Raw genomic sequence first — 18,239 nt, 5'->3', positions numbered from 1 at the left:
GCGAAGAGTTGACTCATTGGAAAAGACTCTGATGCTGGGAGGGATTGGGGGCAGGAGGAGAAGGGGACAACAGAGGATGAGATGGCTGGATGGCATCACTGACTTGATGGACGTGAGTCTGAGTGAACTCCGGGAGTTGGTGATGCACAGGGAGGCCTGGTGTGCTGTGATTCATGGGGTCGCAAAGAGTCAGACACGACTGAGCGACTGATCTGATCTGATCTGACTCCTTGGAAGGAAAGTTATGACCAACCTAGATAGCATATTCAAAAGCAGAGACATTACTTTGCCAACAAAGGTCCGTCTAGTCAAGGCTATGGTTTTTCCTGTGGTCATGTATGGATGTGAGATTTGGACTGTGAAGAAGGCTGAGCACCAAAGAATTGATACTTTTGAACTGTGGTGTTGGAGAAGACTCTTCAGAGTCTCTTGGACTGCAAGGAGATCCAACCAGTCCATTCTGAAGGAGACCAGCCCTGGGATTTCTTTGGAAGGAATGATGCTAAAGCTGAAACTCCAGTACTTTGGCCACCTCATGCGAAGAGTTGACTCATTGGAAAAGACTCTGATGCTGGGAGGGATTGGGGGCAGGAGGAGAAGGGGACAACAGAGGATGAGATGGCTGGATGGCATCACTGACTCGATGGACCTGAGTCTGAGTGAACTCCGGGAGTTGGTGATGGACAGGGAGGCCTGGCGTGCTGTGATTCATAGGGTCGCAAAGAGTCAGACACAACTAAGTGACTAAACTGAACTGAACTGAACTGAACTGAAGCTTAATAATTTTAAATCTCAAGTCTGCATTCACCTTTCAAAAGCACAATTAAATGGAAATTAACCTTCTCTGTAGCTGGTATCTACAAGAAGCCAAGTGGTTTGGATCAAAATACTTTTACCAATGCACCAGCAACAGCCGTATCAGTAAAATGATAAGGAGAGAAAGAGAAATTCAGAGGAAAGAGCATAGCTTGGGGATCAGTTCATTTCAGTTCAGTCGCTCAGTCATGTCCGACTCTTTGCAACCCCATGAATCACAGCACACCAGGTCTCCCTGTCCATCACCAATTCCCGGAGTCCTCTCAAACCCATGTCCATTGAGTCGGTGATGCCATCCAGCCATCTCATCTTCTGTCGTCCCCTTCTCCTCCTGCCCCCAATCCCTCCCAGCATCAGGATCTTTTCCAATGAGTCAACTCTTCACATGAGGTGGCCAAAGTATTGGAATTTCAGGTTTAGCATCAGTCCTTGGGGATAGGTCTTAGAAATACAGAATAAGTGAGAGTGAAAACTGCAATATTTAAGGAACCAGTCTTCTGTTCACTGAGCCAAGCTTCAGTTTTCTTGTTCTAATGATGGACATAGTAATTATTAATACCTCAAGAGCTGCTATAGGAATTAGATGAGATAGTATAGGAATGCCTTCACTGTAATGTACATGGTGAGTGCCTGTATCAGTTTTCTATTGATGTATAACAAATTGCTATAAACCTAGTGGCTTAAAATCACAGGCATTTATTATCTCACTATTCTGTCAGGCAGAGATCCAGACTGTGTGGCTGATTTCTCTGCTCAGGGTCCCATGAAGCTAAAATCAAGGTGTTGCCTAGCTCCATTGCCCTGTAGAGACCTGTCTAGAAAATAACTCAGGTCCTCACTAGTTTCACCTGGGAATTGTTCTCGGAACTAGAGGCCATGCTCAAGGATAAGGATGACACGATCCCTTTCAAATTCAAAGGCCAATCAGAGAATACCCCTCATATAGAATCTCTCCATGCATTCAAGCTCTGTGTCTTCAGAGAAGCCTCACCTGATTAGGTGAACCACTAGAATAATCTCCGTTTTGGGTGCCTCAGAGCCAACTAAGTAGTAACCTAATCACAAAAGTGCTATTTCATCATGTTCACAGGTTGACCCACACTCAGGGAAAAGAGATTATATAGGCAAGTATGAGGGAGGGGGTGGCAGTGGGCAGTCATCTTAGGAGTCTGCCTACAACATTGCCCATTAAAGGATTGTTACTGTTGTTTGTTGCCAAGGTATAAATTAAGTAGACTCCCTAGATGAGAACAGTGCTTCCAGTTGATAAAAATTCCATATTGGATGAGGAGGTATTCCATAGAAGTAAAACATGTGTATAACAGATTCTCATAAGTAAGGATGCCTGGAATATTTGAGGGGATTAGCACTTCTTAACTTAGAGGTCTGAGGGGAGACTTAATGCTGAGCCCACAACCAACTGTAAATCATATTTGGCTTCGAATCTGCTGTGGGCAGGAAAGGAGAAAATGTAATCTAGAGCACACAGGTATTATCTGAAGCATGCTGGAGGGGGAGATAAAGCCAGGTATAAAGACTATAAAACTAAATTTAGATGTCAAGGGGGCTGTTCAGTCTCTGAGTCTGGAAATCTTCTAAACTAGGGCAAATTGTCCAGTATTTGAGGTGTTTTGGGTAAGGTGCTACCTGAAGCTGGGAGGGGGACTAAGTGCTGAATTCATTGCTCCAGGACTCTGCACCTAAGGGAGCAACACACCTATTGAATCAGCACTCTCCCCAGGATCCATCCTGACAATGGATTGTGTCTGAAAAAGAAGGAGGTTAAGTCAGGATTCCCTGACTAAAACTAGTTAATGCAAACACTGAAAACCCCAAGTACTACTAACACAGCTTTTGGGAAGCAATAACAGAAAGAAGAGCTTTAAAAGAATAAGAAGGAAAATAACTTCTGAGCCTGTCTTCCCCCTGCCCCCTCAAATCCCATTTGGTGATATGAGGGTCAGAATTGCGCAGGACTGGGATGTTTTTCTCTCACATGTCAGTGTTGTATTGAGCCCTTCCAGGCGTGTGCAGAGCTCGTCTTCAGGAGATTAACTTTCCAAAGCCAAAATGCTTGACCAACTTGAAATCTATTTGTGGAATTTATTGCTATTTTCAACACTGAACCGTGAAAAATAAATTCAACAAATAAATTTCTAATACTCTCACCCATCATGAAATATCTGTAAACTTCTTAAAGTGTCCAAGAATTAGAGAGAACTGGGGAATGTATCATTATCTTAGTCTACTTACATATATTCTTTTGTCTTCTGTATCTTGGATTTCTGACCTGAGAAAGAGGAGTTGTTGTTCTGATTACTGTCAGTGTCTCTGGATAATGTGATTTTCTCACCAGGAGAAGCCTTGAATGCTTTTCTTTGAAACTTGTTAGCAAAGAGAAATATAGTTTCCTTTGACATGATTTGAATAAAATCCATAAAGTAGTAGAACAAGAAGACACTGGGTAAAAGGAACAACTATGTATTTTTTTTTTGTTTTCTCAGGTAGAAGATAAAAAAATTAATTTGTTCCTCCTGAGAATTTTTAGTATTTGGAAAATGAAATGCAACTCTTAGATGGATATTGAGAATCATCTTTAAAGGGAAAATTTTATAGTCATTTTATAAACAAGATGTTTGCAAAGATGAAAGTGTATATTATATACATATTTAATTAAAACATAATGACATATTACATTTGTTTCAGATATACAACATAATGATTCAATACTTGCATATACTGTAAAACAATCACCAAAATAAGTCTAATTAACACTTATCACTATACATAGTTACAAAACATTTTATCTTGTGAAAGAACTTTTTAAGATCAAATTTCTCAGCAATTTTCAAATATGCAGTACAGTATTATTAACCACAGACACCATGATGTACATTACATCTCCATGCCATATTTATTTTATAACTGGAAGTTTGAAACTTCTGCCCTCCTTCATCCGTTTCACTCATTCCCCACCCGCTGACTCGCAACCACCAGTCTGTGCTCTGTGTCGAGTTTGTTTGTTGTTTTTATATGCCCATGTAAGTGAGATCATGTTTCTCTATGTTCTTGATTTTAATGAGGTACATGGTTTTCTCCTACCATTGAAAATTCAAATATCTCATCATAAATTTCAGCAAGCATTTATAACTTCTTGAACTACTTACAAAGGTAAAAGACTATTCTAGCACACATTTTCTCTGCCTTTAATTAACCCACTAAAGAAAGAAAATGGAACATTTTAACAGTCCAGTAAAGAAAATGGAACATTAATGTGAACATGAGAGTAAGAATTTGTGAACACTTAGGAAAAGACTCTGGATAAATGAGTTTTTCTCTAAGGGTTCACAAATTCTTACTGACTATCATGTTCATTGGATAAATGATCCAATAACAAGAGGATTATGAATGTACCTCAGACTAATGATTGACTGGGAATACACTATTGTATTCTCAGAATACACTACTGGGGACAATGGGTTCCAAAGGAAAAATAACTAACATTGGTTAAATATCTACAGCTTGAAAAATCTCTTTTACTTAGACCATCTCCCCTAATTGAAAGATGGTAGAGAGAAGGAGAGAAGGAATGCTTATGAGAGTCAGGGATGTACAGACACATTGCAAGCACCATCCAGGTACCATCTCAGGTGTCACCAGTGTCTCACAATGATCCTGAGTGTTTTTGGCTCTGATAATCTCTCAGAGCCTCAGAGTCTTTAAGTGACTTATTGGCTCTGATTATTACTGGTGTATAAGAATTTGCCCTCAAATGTAGGAGTTTAAAAAACTCTCTCTCTCTCTTCAGATTTGTTGGTCAGGAATTTGGAAGACAATGGCTAGTGTTTCTCATAGTCTCTGAGGTGGTAGCAGCCAGATGGCAGTTGGGCTGAGGTCCTTTGGCTTCAGTTCTGGGCTGCCCTGGTGGCTCACCTGTAGGACTGGCAGAGGCTGCTGGCTTTACGCTGAGAGCTCAGTTCAGTTCAGTTCAGTCGCTCAGTCGTGTCTGACGCTTTGCAACCCCATGAACTGCAGCACGCCAGGCCTTCCTGTCCATAACCAACTCGCGGAGTTTACCCAAATTCATGTCCATCGAGTCGGTGATGCCATCCAGCCATCTCATCCTCTGTCGTCCCCTTCTCCTCCTGCTCCCAATCCCTTCCAGCTTCAGGGTCTTTTCCAATGAGTCAACTCTCTGCATGAGGTGGCCAAAGTATTGGAGTTTCAGCTTCAGCATCAGTCCTTCCAATGAACACCCAGGACTGATCTCCTTTAGGATGGACTGGTTGGATTTCCTTGCAGTCCAAGGGACTCAAGAGTCTTCTCCAATACCACAGTTCAAAAGCATCAATTTTCCAATGCTCAGCTTTCTTTACAGTCTAAAGATGTCCTTTTCATTGTAGGGGACTGGAATGCAAAAGTAGGAAGTCAAGAAACACCTGGAGTAATAGGCAAATTTGGCCTTGGAATACAGAATGAAGCAGGGCAAAGGCTAATAGAGTTTTGCCAAGAGAACACACTGGTCATAGCAAACACCCTCTTCCAACAACACAAGAGAAGACTGTACATATGGACATCACCAGATGGTCAACACTGAAATCAGATTGATTATATTCTTTGCAGCCAAAGATGGAGATACAGTCAGCAAAAACAAGACCAGGAGCTGACTGTGGCTCAGATCATGAGCTCCTTATTGCCAAATCAGACTGAAATTGAAGAAAGTATGGCAAACCACTAGACCATTCAGGTACGCCCTAAATCAAATCCCTTATGATTATACAGTGGAAGTGAGAAATAGATTTAAGGGACTAGATCTGATAGACAGAGTGCCTGATGAACTATGGACAGAGTTTCATGATATTGTAGAGGAGACAGGGATCAAGACCATCCCTATGGAAAATCTGAGAGCTCAGAGGGGACCAATGACCAAAATACCTGCATATAGCCTCTTTAATCATGGCAGTCTCAGTATAACTGGTCTTCTGCCACGATGGCTGGCTTCCCATGGAATAAGTGCTCCATAGGGCTAGTCATAAGCTACAATATATAGCCCTTTCTGACTAACATTGAGAAACACTGGCATCACTTCTGCCTTATCCTGTTGGTTGAAGCATCAGAAGCCCACCAAGACTCCAGAGAAGGGGACATAAATCCTACATCTTGATGAAAGAAATGTCAAAATATGTGAGGGCCATGGTTTAAAATTGCCACACTTGTTCAAAAACAGAAAGAATCCACTAAAAGTTGTTATAAAAAATAAAACTTCTGATTGCAACTCAGGGTGAGTGTATAATGAGATTCTTTAAAATTTAAAATAATAGAAATTTATTGCTACTAAGGGTGAGACTAAAATAATATAAAGGTCTGTGAATCAGATCACAGGAAAAGCAAGATGACTCTGACTTTAGTTAAGAGTGCTACCCAGTACCACTGTGGGAGTTTTATCCTTAAACTACATCGGCTTCTCTGTGCATGTTGGCTGTTTGTCAAGCTCTGCAGACCATTATCTTCACAATACTCCTAGTACCAGCCAGAAGGAAGGGGCTCCTGCTCCTTGGTTTGAATTTGAAATATTTTAGAGAATGATTCAGGAATTCAGTTTTTGTCACATGTATACACTAGTTCAATGACAGGTCCTAGTTGGGTCATGTGGCTAGAACAATCATTACTAGAAAATTGAAAGGTGGATAGAATAGGAAGAAAAATAGTGAAAAATTGTGCACTTTACAGAAATCAAGAGAGTTTACAGTTATTAGTGAGCTACCAAATTATTTTGCAGAGAAATGCTTTGGGAAACTTCCGTAAACCTTGCACATTAAAAAAAAAAAAAAAAAATTCAGTCTTCAACTCTCAGTAAACCTTTTGTTGTTTAGAGAATCCCTTGAAAGCTGAGTGGGAGGTGGATTTAGCTGGTAGAGTAACAGCCAGAAGGTAGAGCTGATGATCAGCCTTCATCACCTTCATTTACAAAATGCCACTCAGATATTTTCACTTGATGATCTCATTTATCCACACATCAGCTAAGGACAGGTTTATCTTCAGTTTCCAGATAAGAAACCTGAGACCTAGAGATTTTAAATGATATCATCCCAGTCACACAGGGAATGAATGGTAGAGGTAGGGTTTAAAACTCAGATTCATCCTCCTAGTCCAGTATAATTTTCACTTTGACACAGATTCTCCTGATGGATGACTTCAGACTCCTTGATGGCATCATAGATGGAAAAAGTATCTTCTACTGGAGGGTCTAACCACTCAACTATTTAACCTTAGAGTAGCTGCCAATTAGAGCAATTTTGGACTCTTTAGATTAGATGAAATCTGCCTTTTTTTTAACTTAATTTATTTTTAAATTGAAGGATAATTGCTTTACAGAATTTTTTTTTTCTGTCAAGCCTCAACATGAATCAGCTGCAGGTATACATATATCCCCTCCCTTTTGAACCTCCCTCCCATTTCCCTCCTCCATCCTATCCCTCTAGGTTGATACAGAGCCCCTGATTGAGTTTCCTGAGCCATACAGCAAATTCCCATTGGCTATCTATTTTACACATGGTAATGTGAGTTTCCATGTTACTCTTTCCAGACGTCTCACCCTCTCCTCCCCTCTCCCCATGTCCATAATGGAGAAACAAACTTGCCATTTTTATAGATGCAAATTATAAAAGTGAATTTCTCTTGCCAAGATTATTCTTCTCAGGTATGTAGACACCTTCTACAGCCTCCCATCACATACATGCTAGAGTTCAACCCCCTCAGCAAAGTTTACAAAACCCTTTATCATCTGATTATCATCACTGTCAAGTTTGTTCTTATCCTCAACTTGCCCTCTTCAGTGGGCCAATCACACGTTCTAACTCTCAAGGAAAACTCAAGGCTTCCTCTATATACCCTGTCAAACTCCTCAGCTCAACCACCTAGGAAAGAGGCCTCTTTATATGTCAAGAATTGAATAGACTTCCAGGAAAAACACTGGATACCATGTTTTCAGAGAGGTCTTCTAGTAGGAAGAGTAAGAATTTTACTATTACAATTGAGGGCCATGCTTGATTCTTGTGGATTGCCTTACCTGCTCATTTATTTTTTGTTCACATTTGACTAAGGTGGTGAGATATGCCTCGGATGCCTGCTGCCTAGAGTGGACACCTGGATGGCCTACTAGGATCAGAAGAGGATCTAGAAGAGAAGGCATGGAGAATACATCTTAAGCTAGCTTTTTCTTAGGCCTCACAGAAAACATAAATGAATAAGCTTTTCTTTCTCCATTCCTTTGATTTTTCTTTTCTCACAAAAAGAGAGGTAAGATCCGGAGGACCAAGCTCAGGGTGTAAGCCCCAAAAGAAGAGCCCCAGTAGGGGTCGTTTAGTCCTGTTCTAGTTACATACTCTGCTAAAGGGCCAAAAGGAGTCCCATAGATGTTTGCAAACAGAAGAGCTCATGAGGTTTGGAAACCCAAGAGGGCAGTAAGGGAAAATGCAGAGCTAGACATAGAACAAATTTCCATTTTCCAATGTCCTGTGTACATAAATGCAAAATACAGAAGCATTTGGATTTTTAAAAAACATAGCAAAGAAATATTCAGCAGCTTTGGTTCATGGAGTGTTTATGATTCCAGACACCCAGTGCTTTGATGGGGGTCCCAGAATAAACTCCAAATCTGATATTTGTGTGACTCATAAATGTTGGGTATATGAATCAACAAATAAATAAAATGCACTAGATTTGGTCAGCTGGGTTCCATGGCAAGGGGAGGAACTGGCCTTGGGCAGACCTCACGAAGTGTCTGTAGCTCTTGATGTGATTGGCTCAGGGCCACTTTGTAGGCTCTTAGATCCTCAGCTAAAAATGAAACCAAGAGGTCCCCAAAAACCTCCTATGCCCAAATCAAGAAACAAGGTCTAAAAAACACTTCATCTGCTTGTGAAAAACTCAATGAAAAGAATATATAGCCACTTTAGCTACCATGGTTTGTATAAAAACATAGGCTATGTATTGTTTTCCTTTTGAGAGATTTCCTAAGAATTAAATGATCGAAACGTGATTGATGGCAACTTTGATATAAACGTAACTGTCATTGAGAGTTTCTTAAATTTAAATGATTTTATAAAAATTTCGATCCATGCATCTATAAGAATTTTGGTTTGGTGAACATAAACCACACTAATCATCTGCCAAACTATAAAGGATGAAGTTTTTCTTTGGGGATCCAAACCTCCCTTTTTTACAACCCACTAGCCTTCTTACTTCCCTTGTCCATTACTGCAGGACCATCCTCCCTGGGAAGAAACTATTCCAATTAAACTCATGCACAGAAGTGATGATAATGGTAACAATTACTATTTATTTAGTGCTTACCATTGACATATTATCTCCTCAAAACTTACGAGCAAGGTCAGGCTTTACCTGCACAATTTCATTTACTCTTAACTACCCTATGAGATCAATATTTAATTTTTCCATTTTACAGATGATAAAACTGACACTGCCAGATGGAAACTATATGTAAAATGTCCCACAGCTGATGAGTGGTGAGCTGAGAGATTCAGTCTCCTATTTATGCAACTCCTCAGTCCATTTTGTTTCTTATTCCAATGAATGTAATAATAGGCTGCTAAACTAGTTACCTCTTTAATATGCAAAGCTTTCATATTAAAAGAGAACTTTCCTGGTGGCTCAGATGGTAAAGAATCTGCCTGCAATGCAGGAGACCTGGGTTCCATCCCTGGGTTGGGAAGATCCCCTGGAGGAGGGCATGACAATCCACTCCAGCACTCTTGCTTGGAGAATCCCCATGGACAGAGGAGCCTGGCGGGCTACAGTCCATGGGGTTGCAAAGAGTCGGACATGATTGAGCGACTAAGCACAGCACAACAGCTGTAGAAAGTGGTGTTTAATAGAAAGTTAAGAATTAGAATCGGTGTGGCTTCTAGCATGAGTAATAGCCAGTGCAGAAAATATTTTCAAATTGCTGAGAAAGGGCTTTCCAGAATCTCCCAAATCAAAAACCATTCCATGCAGAGAAATTTTCTGCACTTTCTGTGACTGAAACGGGGATTAAGTGACTCAAATGGTAGCAACAGTTATGCTGTTACCTAGCTCCAAGCTTTGAGTGTCTCATCTGTAAAATGAAGACAGGAGACTAGATCACCTACAGGGATTGTTCCATCCCTAACACCCTGTTTTTGAAGGCTTGATTGCATATTAAATGAATATAGGGAACCGATCTTAGAGTTATTTGGTAGTCCTAAAATCCTTATTTTTTTTCCTTTCAGAACTCCAGTTTCTTAGGCCTTATATAAGTCTTCTCTGAGGCGAAAGATACCCTGTAAAACACAGTGAAGGCAATTCTTCAGTGAATGTCATTACAAATTACAGCCCTGAAATTAATTCATTTCTCAACTGACACCTAGGAATTGGTAGTAAAGACTTATTGCTTTTTCCAGCCTCTATCATCTTCAAAGCTCTTACTAAAACAACTAATTCATCTTCAAAATGTCACTAAGGTAGGCACAATCCAAGTGTTTCTCTTGCATTCCTGTCATACTTCCTTGTCAATCATATTTTTGAAGTGATGGCATCAGAGGGTACCCGAGAGATCATTTAGTTGAAAATCACATCTGGTGCCTGATTCTCACAAATATTCATTTTTGCCAAGTGCTTGTGCAGTGTATTGGATAATCTGGGGATGTCTTCTCAGCACAGGGACCAAGAATTTCCCCCTCTCTCTATAAATTGTCATCCAAACCAAGTAGAACCCAAGTAGCTCAGTAAGTACACCATGACTCCTGATCTAGTTGATGTTGATTGGACTTTAGTTGAATACCTCCAGCAAACTGAGCCAGAGTACCCTCCTCCTTAACAAAAATGGGCATGAAGTTACTACAGCCTCAGTCTGACTGTTTTCTTGAATGGGGTTGATAATCTTGGAAGTGGTAATACATTTACCTTCTGTGAGCCAATCTGCAAAAGTAAAAAATGAGGCAGGAGTACAACAAGGTAGAGATGTAATATGGAGAGAAAAGCACTCCCTGAATTTCCCATCAGTTTCATTTACTGGTTACAACCCTTGCCTGAACTTCTGCATTTGTGTCAAATTAGTATCTCCATTCATATCTCCAGTCTATGCTTGAAAATCTCTGGTGACAGATGTCACTAGATTTTCTTCTACCATCTCTCACAACTTTTTATTCTTTCCTCCTGAAACCCTTTGGCTGTAGAGTATGACTTTTCCCCCTCTTCTTCCAATTGGTGTTGGGTAGAAGAAGAGATGAGGGAAAGGAGCTGAGTATTTTTCTTTTCCTTTTTCCAAGGGGCTTCTTTTAATTCATTTCTTCCTGATGAACATTATTTCTTGTCTCCTTTCCAGGATGACTGCCACAGAATTATATCCATTCCCTGCAGTATTGTAATAGGAAATGTAACAACATAAACCCACAGCCTAATTGATTTGCAGGTGGGCATATGAGTAGAAAGAGTGGAAATTTTAAAATAGCGATGAATGCTAATATTTTCTCACATTTCCAAATTTATGCTTTGACCTTTCTAGTTAATTGACTCAATCCTTTACATTTTTAGATTGTGCCCAACCATGTCTTAAAATCATGGACTGCCAGACTGAATCAAAAGAAGACCGTTATTTAAAGTCTGCACAATTGTAAATAATTCCTTTCTGAGTCGTCCCCTGTCTGATGTGACTTGGAAATGTCTATCAATAATGCCTGAAGAACGGATCTGCAATTGGTAGCACTGACACGTTAATGAAGTCTGGAAATTTGCTACTTAACCCATGGCTAGGTGTTGAAATGTCCTCTTGCCTGACTGGAATGAACTGTCTCCCCCATCTCTGTTTTGCCACCTCCACTCCCATCCTACCTTTGAGAGTGGCCTAGGAGACTAGATCTGGGTGGTTCCATGCTGGAAGGGACTGGGTAGCATGTGGATAAAGGATGGCAGGAAAAGTATGGGATGGGAGGAGAGGAGGAGAGCTAAAGAAAAGAGGCCTCTGGAGCCAAGTTGAGATTCAAGCTCTGTCACAGTCATGCCCTGCCCTGGAGCAGGGGGCAGGCATCAGAGCTCTGCTGTTGCCCACGTCCGTGTGAGATGTGTCTCCTTGCACCAGGAAGGAGAAGCCTGAGCCTACTCGTGTGGATAGTGAAACGCTCCTTAAAAAGACACAGGAGAGGACATTCACCTGTAAAACCCCACTCAGCATGTACCCACTAGCTGATTTGGCCTTATGACACCTCACTCACTCACTCACCTCATCAAAATATTTTTGTTTTTCTATGGGCACTTGCTATAGGCACCATTGGCTTATTGTTTGTATAAGTGTCTTATAGTCGTTCTTAATGTGTTTTCCTATTTTAGAAGTAGTCCCATTGTCTGGAATTTGTTAGAAATACAATTTATTGGGGCCCATCTCAGAAATTCTGGGTTTGGGGTTGAGTAATCTGTGTTTCAACAAGCCCTTCAGATACCTTAATACCCACTGAAGTAGGGGAACCACTGCATGCTCTGGAGACCATCAATTTCAAGCAGGAAGTTAAATGCTACGCTTCCTCCTTAGGAGTACAATGATGAACTATAGTTTTAGATAGCTTCAGACAAAAGTTAAAATCAATAAACTGACTCAGCCTTTATTTAAAATTTAGTAATTTTGTTCACCATAAATTTTTTACCTTAGTTTTGATTTTTAAAAATATTAGTTTTGACTACTGAGTTTTCTCGGTGACCCTGTAAATTCTGTCCCTGAAGTGAATGCCTAACTCATATATCCTGGCCCTGCACTGTGAGAAGACAGTTGCAGCTGGGAGAGAGAACAGACCTTCAGGGCAGTCAACCTGATGTGGCCCTGGATTGCAGAGGAGAGCAGGACAGTGGTTCTGGGAATGGGTTTGGAGGCCTTGTACCTGGCTACATAGCAGAGACCCTTGCGCACACAAACCTCAGAAGGCCCTGACTGCAGGCACTCGGTTGGAATTTGGTAGAATTGCAAGCTTCGGAGATATATTTTTCCAGGTACTTAAACAGTACTTTCTATTTCTTTTTAGTTTTTTAAAAAATTATTTAATAGGAGGATAATTACTTTACAGTATTGTGCTGGTTTTTGCCATACATCAACATGAATCAGCCATGGGTATACATGTGTCCCCCATCTTGAAGCCCCCTCCCACCACCCGCCCCACCCAACCCCTCTGGGTTGTCCCATCGCACCAGCTTTGAGTGCCCTGCTTCATGCATTGAACTTGCACTGGTCATCTATTTTACATATGGTAATGTACATGTTTCAGTACTAATCTCTCAGATCATCCCACCCTCATCTTCCCCCACAGAGTCCAAAAGTCTGTTCTTTTCATCTAAACAGTACTTTCAAATGCAGTCATGACATCTCTCAGACAGCCTTGCTTATGAGCACAGTTTTAGTCAGAGGTGGGTGAATGCTAATTTATTTGCTTCTGAGTGAACCAATGCTAATCAGGATGAACTAACTTGATTTAACGTGTCATGTGGGCCCATATGCTCATGCTCAGTTGCTCTGTCATGTCTGACTCTTTGCGACCGTATGGGCTGTAGCCCACCAGGCTCCTCTGTCCATGGGATTTTTCCAGGCAAGAATATTGGAGTAGGTTGCCATTTCCTCTTCCAGGGGTGTGCCTATAGTTGCTTCCCATTTTATTCTGCAGGTACAGCTGATTTATCACTGAGCTGTGACAAGAGGGAGGCAATTCATGTTGTGGGCCTGGAACTCATATCCATCTGTATTTTACCCGCAAAAGAACAGAGTTGCCAAAAATAGGGCTTGATAGCCTTATACTCAATAAGCCAACCACCTTCCTTCTGTCTTCTTTTTTTCATTCTTTTTTCATTCCGAACAGCAGGAGCAAAAAGAATACAAAAGCCATGCATGTAAAAACTATGGTTTAATTAAATGAATTAAATGATCCTTTCTAAACAGGCTTCTAGCTTGGAATAGATGCAAGCTGTCAGTATGCCCCGTCCCACCCTCCACAATCCTCCTCACCCTCCTACCATCCCTCCCCCACCCCCCAGCCACACTGTTACCCAGTTAAGCTCATCTGCTTCCCCAAGGGCATGAAACCTATGGGCTTATTCTGGAATCATTTCTGATCCAGACTAGCAGCAAATTTAGTAGGATCTGACTCAGCAGCTATTGGAGCAGTAAATATGATGGTGCTCCTCTCAGATCCCTTGTTTAGATCTGATTCATGCAGTCCCTGAATTCTGGTACTATCAGCTGTTAATGGCTTCAGCTGTATTCCTCATTGGAACCCTCAGTATCCAGGTTCAGACTTGTCCCAAAGCTTCACCACTTACCCAGGAAGCATTCTACAGCCAAAAATATGTTGAGTTAAAGAGACAACCTTTTGGAAACTCAATTTAAGACACTCTGAAAGACATCTCATCTTCAGAAATCAACAGAATCAGCCAAGGCCTTGGTTGCAAATAAGAAACTCTCTTTATGCCCATCTCGCCTTTCTCGCTTTCTTAAAATCTGTCTCCTGCGAGCCCCCGTCTTTCCTAGCCCCAGCACCCCTGACTGACACTCCCTCTCACTGTCTCAGTATCTGTTGCCAGAGAATCCAGAAGTAGATTCTAGGAAGCGGTTCTGGGAAGGGGAAGAACCTGGGAATCTGGGAAGATTGTAAAGGGACTATGGAGATGGATCTGGCTGACTGGCAGTGAGGAATCCATCACTAGAGGTAGGCAGAGAATGAACAGCCCCTGAAATGTTGTAACAGGGCAGTTGTTAAAAGTCTCACTAGTGGTAATTTGGGATAAGATTGTGGTCTAAGAGGATTCATATAATATTTCTGATGCTGAAGGAAGATGAAGAAAATGATAACCATGAGAAAGAACCATGGAGTTGGGGGTTGATATTAAGCACCAATAGTTAATTGAAGAGATATATCAGGCTCAGGGTGAGAAATCACCAATTCAAGTCAGACTGAAGGCAGGAGAGGACTCTGTGGCAGCACTTAAGTCATCTGCTGTGACCAGAAGAGTGGATTGAAGATCAGGCTGAGGACTTGGTCATGGAAGTAGTGGAAATAAGAGAAAATCAAACTCTCTACCACAGCAGGCTTCCTGGGACATAATTAGGGCTCTAATAGGGAAGAAGTGGGACCCCGAGCTTTGGGACAGGGATATCTGGATAGATTCATTTGAGAACTTTGAATTCCCAGATTTCTCTGAGTGTTCTGGGTGTGCAGAAGTGACTCACATTTTCCTTAGAGACAACACAGAACCCTCAAATGAGGAAAATTTCTTAGAAGACAAAGTTCACTTGCACCCTCCCAGAAACCAGACCTAGAACAAGAGTCTAAGACTAAGCCTGTGCTGGGTCTGCTAAGGGAAGAGAGGAATTATACTCTGAAGGAGCTGCAGAATTTGGCTAATACATTCTGTCAGGAAGTAGAAAAATAAATGGAACTGGATCTTGAGGGTTGTAGGTCAAGGAAAATAAAATACAAGGCTGGTTAAGCTAGAATTTATTAATATGAATGTATTCTCCCAAAATATAGGTTATAACACCCTAGCAAGGACCCTAGGAAATGGTGCTAATATACTCCTAGAATGGCTCTTAAAAACTTGGAAAAAGTGACAGCACACACTAAATGAAGTAGAAATGCCAGAATTGCTACGGTTGAGTATAGAATAAGTGAATAAAAGGCTTAGAGAACATTCAAGAGTGGATTTACTGTGTAAAGTTGAAACACCCTCTGGCCAGATAAGTGCCTCAGAGTGGTTCAGAGGACATTCCATTTATCTAGGCAAAATTCAATTTATTGAGTCTAATTATATGGAGCCCATTTTCCAGCAGGATGGTGGGAAGCTGGAGATGTGTTATGTCTGTGGGGAGGGTTAAGGTGAGCTGGTCACCCAGCTAAGGCATGAGCAGTGAACGTGTAAGGAATGCCTGCTCTGGGCAAGCAGTCATAGTGGAGTGCCGCTGGATTTTTACCTTGGGGACTGTTGGAAGCCTTATGGTGGAAGCAAGAAGATACAACATCCCAGAAGCAAGAAGAAGACTCCTTTGTCTTGCAATATCCCTCCTTCACCCTCTACTGACAAAATTTAACATCATGCTTGCTCCAAAGGAGAAATGCTTAAGGGGTTCAACTGCATTATCACAGAGCAGATACTGTATGATAGAATCTATTGTTCTTATTTAGTCGTATCTGACTCTTTTGCAGTCCTTTGGACAGTGACCAGGTAAACATTAATTTCCAAAGGGTCTAAGTTATCAAGAGACCTGCCTTTTTTTGCTACTATCCTTTTCATTAACTTTTTCTATTGGATGTGGAAATAGTAAAAGGCACTCCCCAAAGCCCACTGGATTGAAAATAAAATCCTCTTTGATTTCATTGTGTAGTAACAACTCAATTTCCCCCTGACATTCAGGATTTGTAACTCCAACAAGTAGAATCACTTCTGCCTGTTTGTTCAAGTGGCATAAGGAGCCCAATAATGGTCAGGTTTCATCTTCCAATTCAATGAAGCACCATTGCATTCTCTGACAGAAATATTGTCCCTTTAGATATTAAAGACCTCCAAATTCACAGAGCTCAGTCTCTCAGTTGAGATATTGCTTCTAGCTGACAATCTTGATAAGGATAGAGGGTGTTCCAGGGGTTTTTACTTCATCATTCCTGAAAAGATGATCCTCACCATATGGTCAGAGAATGAATTTAGAGATTAAGCTGAACCCACTGTAAGTCAAATATGAAATAAAGCCCCATCTATTATTTGACCACTGTAAGTCTCAACTTTGATTGTTGGATCATAAAGGTATTTTGAGTCCCCAGGAATTAGCATCAATTGGGGACTATTGTATGATAACCCCTAAAAGATCAGGGAAGAATTCCCCAGAGCACTCTCATGCTAAGGCACAGCTGCAGGATCCTTTATACAGTAGATACTTTCAGCAATGGCATAGGATTCCTCATCAAGTTTATTGGCCTCTCTTTCAATCAAAGGACTCTGGGGCTGTGACTTAACTATGGTCTGGAAACAGTGAGAGACCAAGATTATTCACTGTGGTTACTCAGTTCAGGGTTTTGTCTCCAGAGCAATAATCTTTTCCTATTATATCAGTCAAGAAGTATACTAATAGTTCACCAGTGCATTTAACTCCTAGGCATACTCTGATCAATTATCCAAATTATCTGAATATCCTGTGGATCAAAGCATTTTGATTACCAGTATATCCATGATAGACTTTAAGGTAAAGATTTCCACCTTGTCTTTGTAGCTAAGTGCTGCACTTGGTCTAATATACTTAGAATTCACTCTTGTACATCTTCCCCTCAGTTTCTACTCATAGTTGTAACAAAGTCTTGCAATTCTTTGGTATTTTCTCCTGGGTTGTGGGCCCTAAGAATATGGAGAGATTGGACCAAGGATCTGGTGGCAATAGAGTATGGTTGTGGTATGTTTTAAGGGGAATAAGAGTTCATTTTTCAAGGTCTCTGTCCCAGGTGAGGTTATCACAGGGTTTTCAGGCAAAGGTATGTTATTCTTCTCAGACATGAAAGAGGAAATTAATTCCCTTGGGAAAGGAGAGTCAGAATGACATGAGGATTAATGATTGTCAATTCTATCTGGATCTAACCAGTAGTCCCCATTCTGAGTTTCATGATTCCATTCTTTCCTAATCAATGTGTTAAATTTCACATGAGAAACTTGACATGACTGAATTTAAGTATTGTTGTAATTCAACAGCTCACATAATGAAGTGCTGCATTTTATTTTCAGCTATAACATCCCTGTAGCTACAAGAAAAGGGAACCTTTTCAAAAGGCTGTCATAGATGTGCTCAGACAATAACTTAAGCTAAAAGTCAAAGGAACCAAGCATGCTATTTTCCTTTGATAAATACTAAAGTGCATTGAAAAAAAGTCAATCCTAAACCACAGTTTTTGTAGTCATCATTACTGTCATAAAAGTCAAATGCAGCAACCATTTGGGATCCTAAGGCACTTGTTTCAGTTGGCACTTTATCAAACTCAAACACAGGTTATGACTTAAGTAATTACAGTGTCACTGTATGGCACAGATTACTAGCATCCTATTCCCTATTCTCAAGGAGCTCCACACTACACTTCAGCCTAAGGGCATGACCAAATGAAGTCATTCATTTGTGACTTCATTGTGTCCAACTCTTTGTGACCCCATGGATTGTAGCCCAAGCTCCTCCATCCATGGAACTTTTTAGGCAAGAGCACTGGAGTGGGTTGCCATTTCCTTCTCCAGGGGATCTTCCTGACCAGGGGATCGAACCTGGGTCTCCTGCATTGTAGGCGGACGCTTTGTCGTCTGAGCCACCAGGGAATCCCATCTCCAAATCCCATCTTTGTGAAACTACTACCTCTGCAAGTTCTTTATCAATCAGATTCTGGTTA

The 18,239-nt window shown here is 41.0% G+C and overlaps 1 long non-coding RNA gene across 1 annotated transcript in view; it reads left to right on the top strand.

Annotated features, from left to right (window-relative positions):
- LOC147357269 (uncharacterized) overlaps positions 1 to 18,239 on the top strand; it is a 33,114-nt gene that overhangs the window by 4,392 nt on the left and 10,483 nt on the right. The window contains exons 3-4 of the long non-coding RNA XR_015141422.1: positions 5,220 to 5,563; positions 7,920 to 8,115. This is a non-coding gene — a long non-coding RNA (uncharacterized LOC147357269). The remainder of the gene's footprint in view (positions 1 to 5,219; positions 5,564 to 7,919; positions 8,116 to 18,239) is intronic.

This window comes from Bos grunniens, chromosome 15 (genome assembly GCF_055505025.1).
Source record: "Bos grunniens cultivar Pamir isolate PY7600 chromosome 15, Bosgru_T2T1.0, whole genome shotgun sequence".
In the NCBI taxonomy this organism is placed as follows: domain Eukaryota; kingdom Metazoa; phylum Chordata; class Mammalia; order Artiodactyla; family Bovidae; genus Bos; species Bos grunniens.
This window is presented reverse-complemented; position numbering and strand designations above follow the sequence as displayed.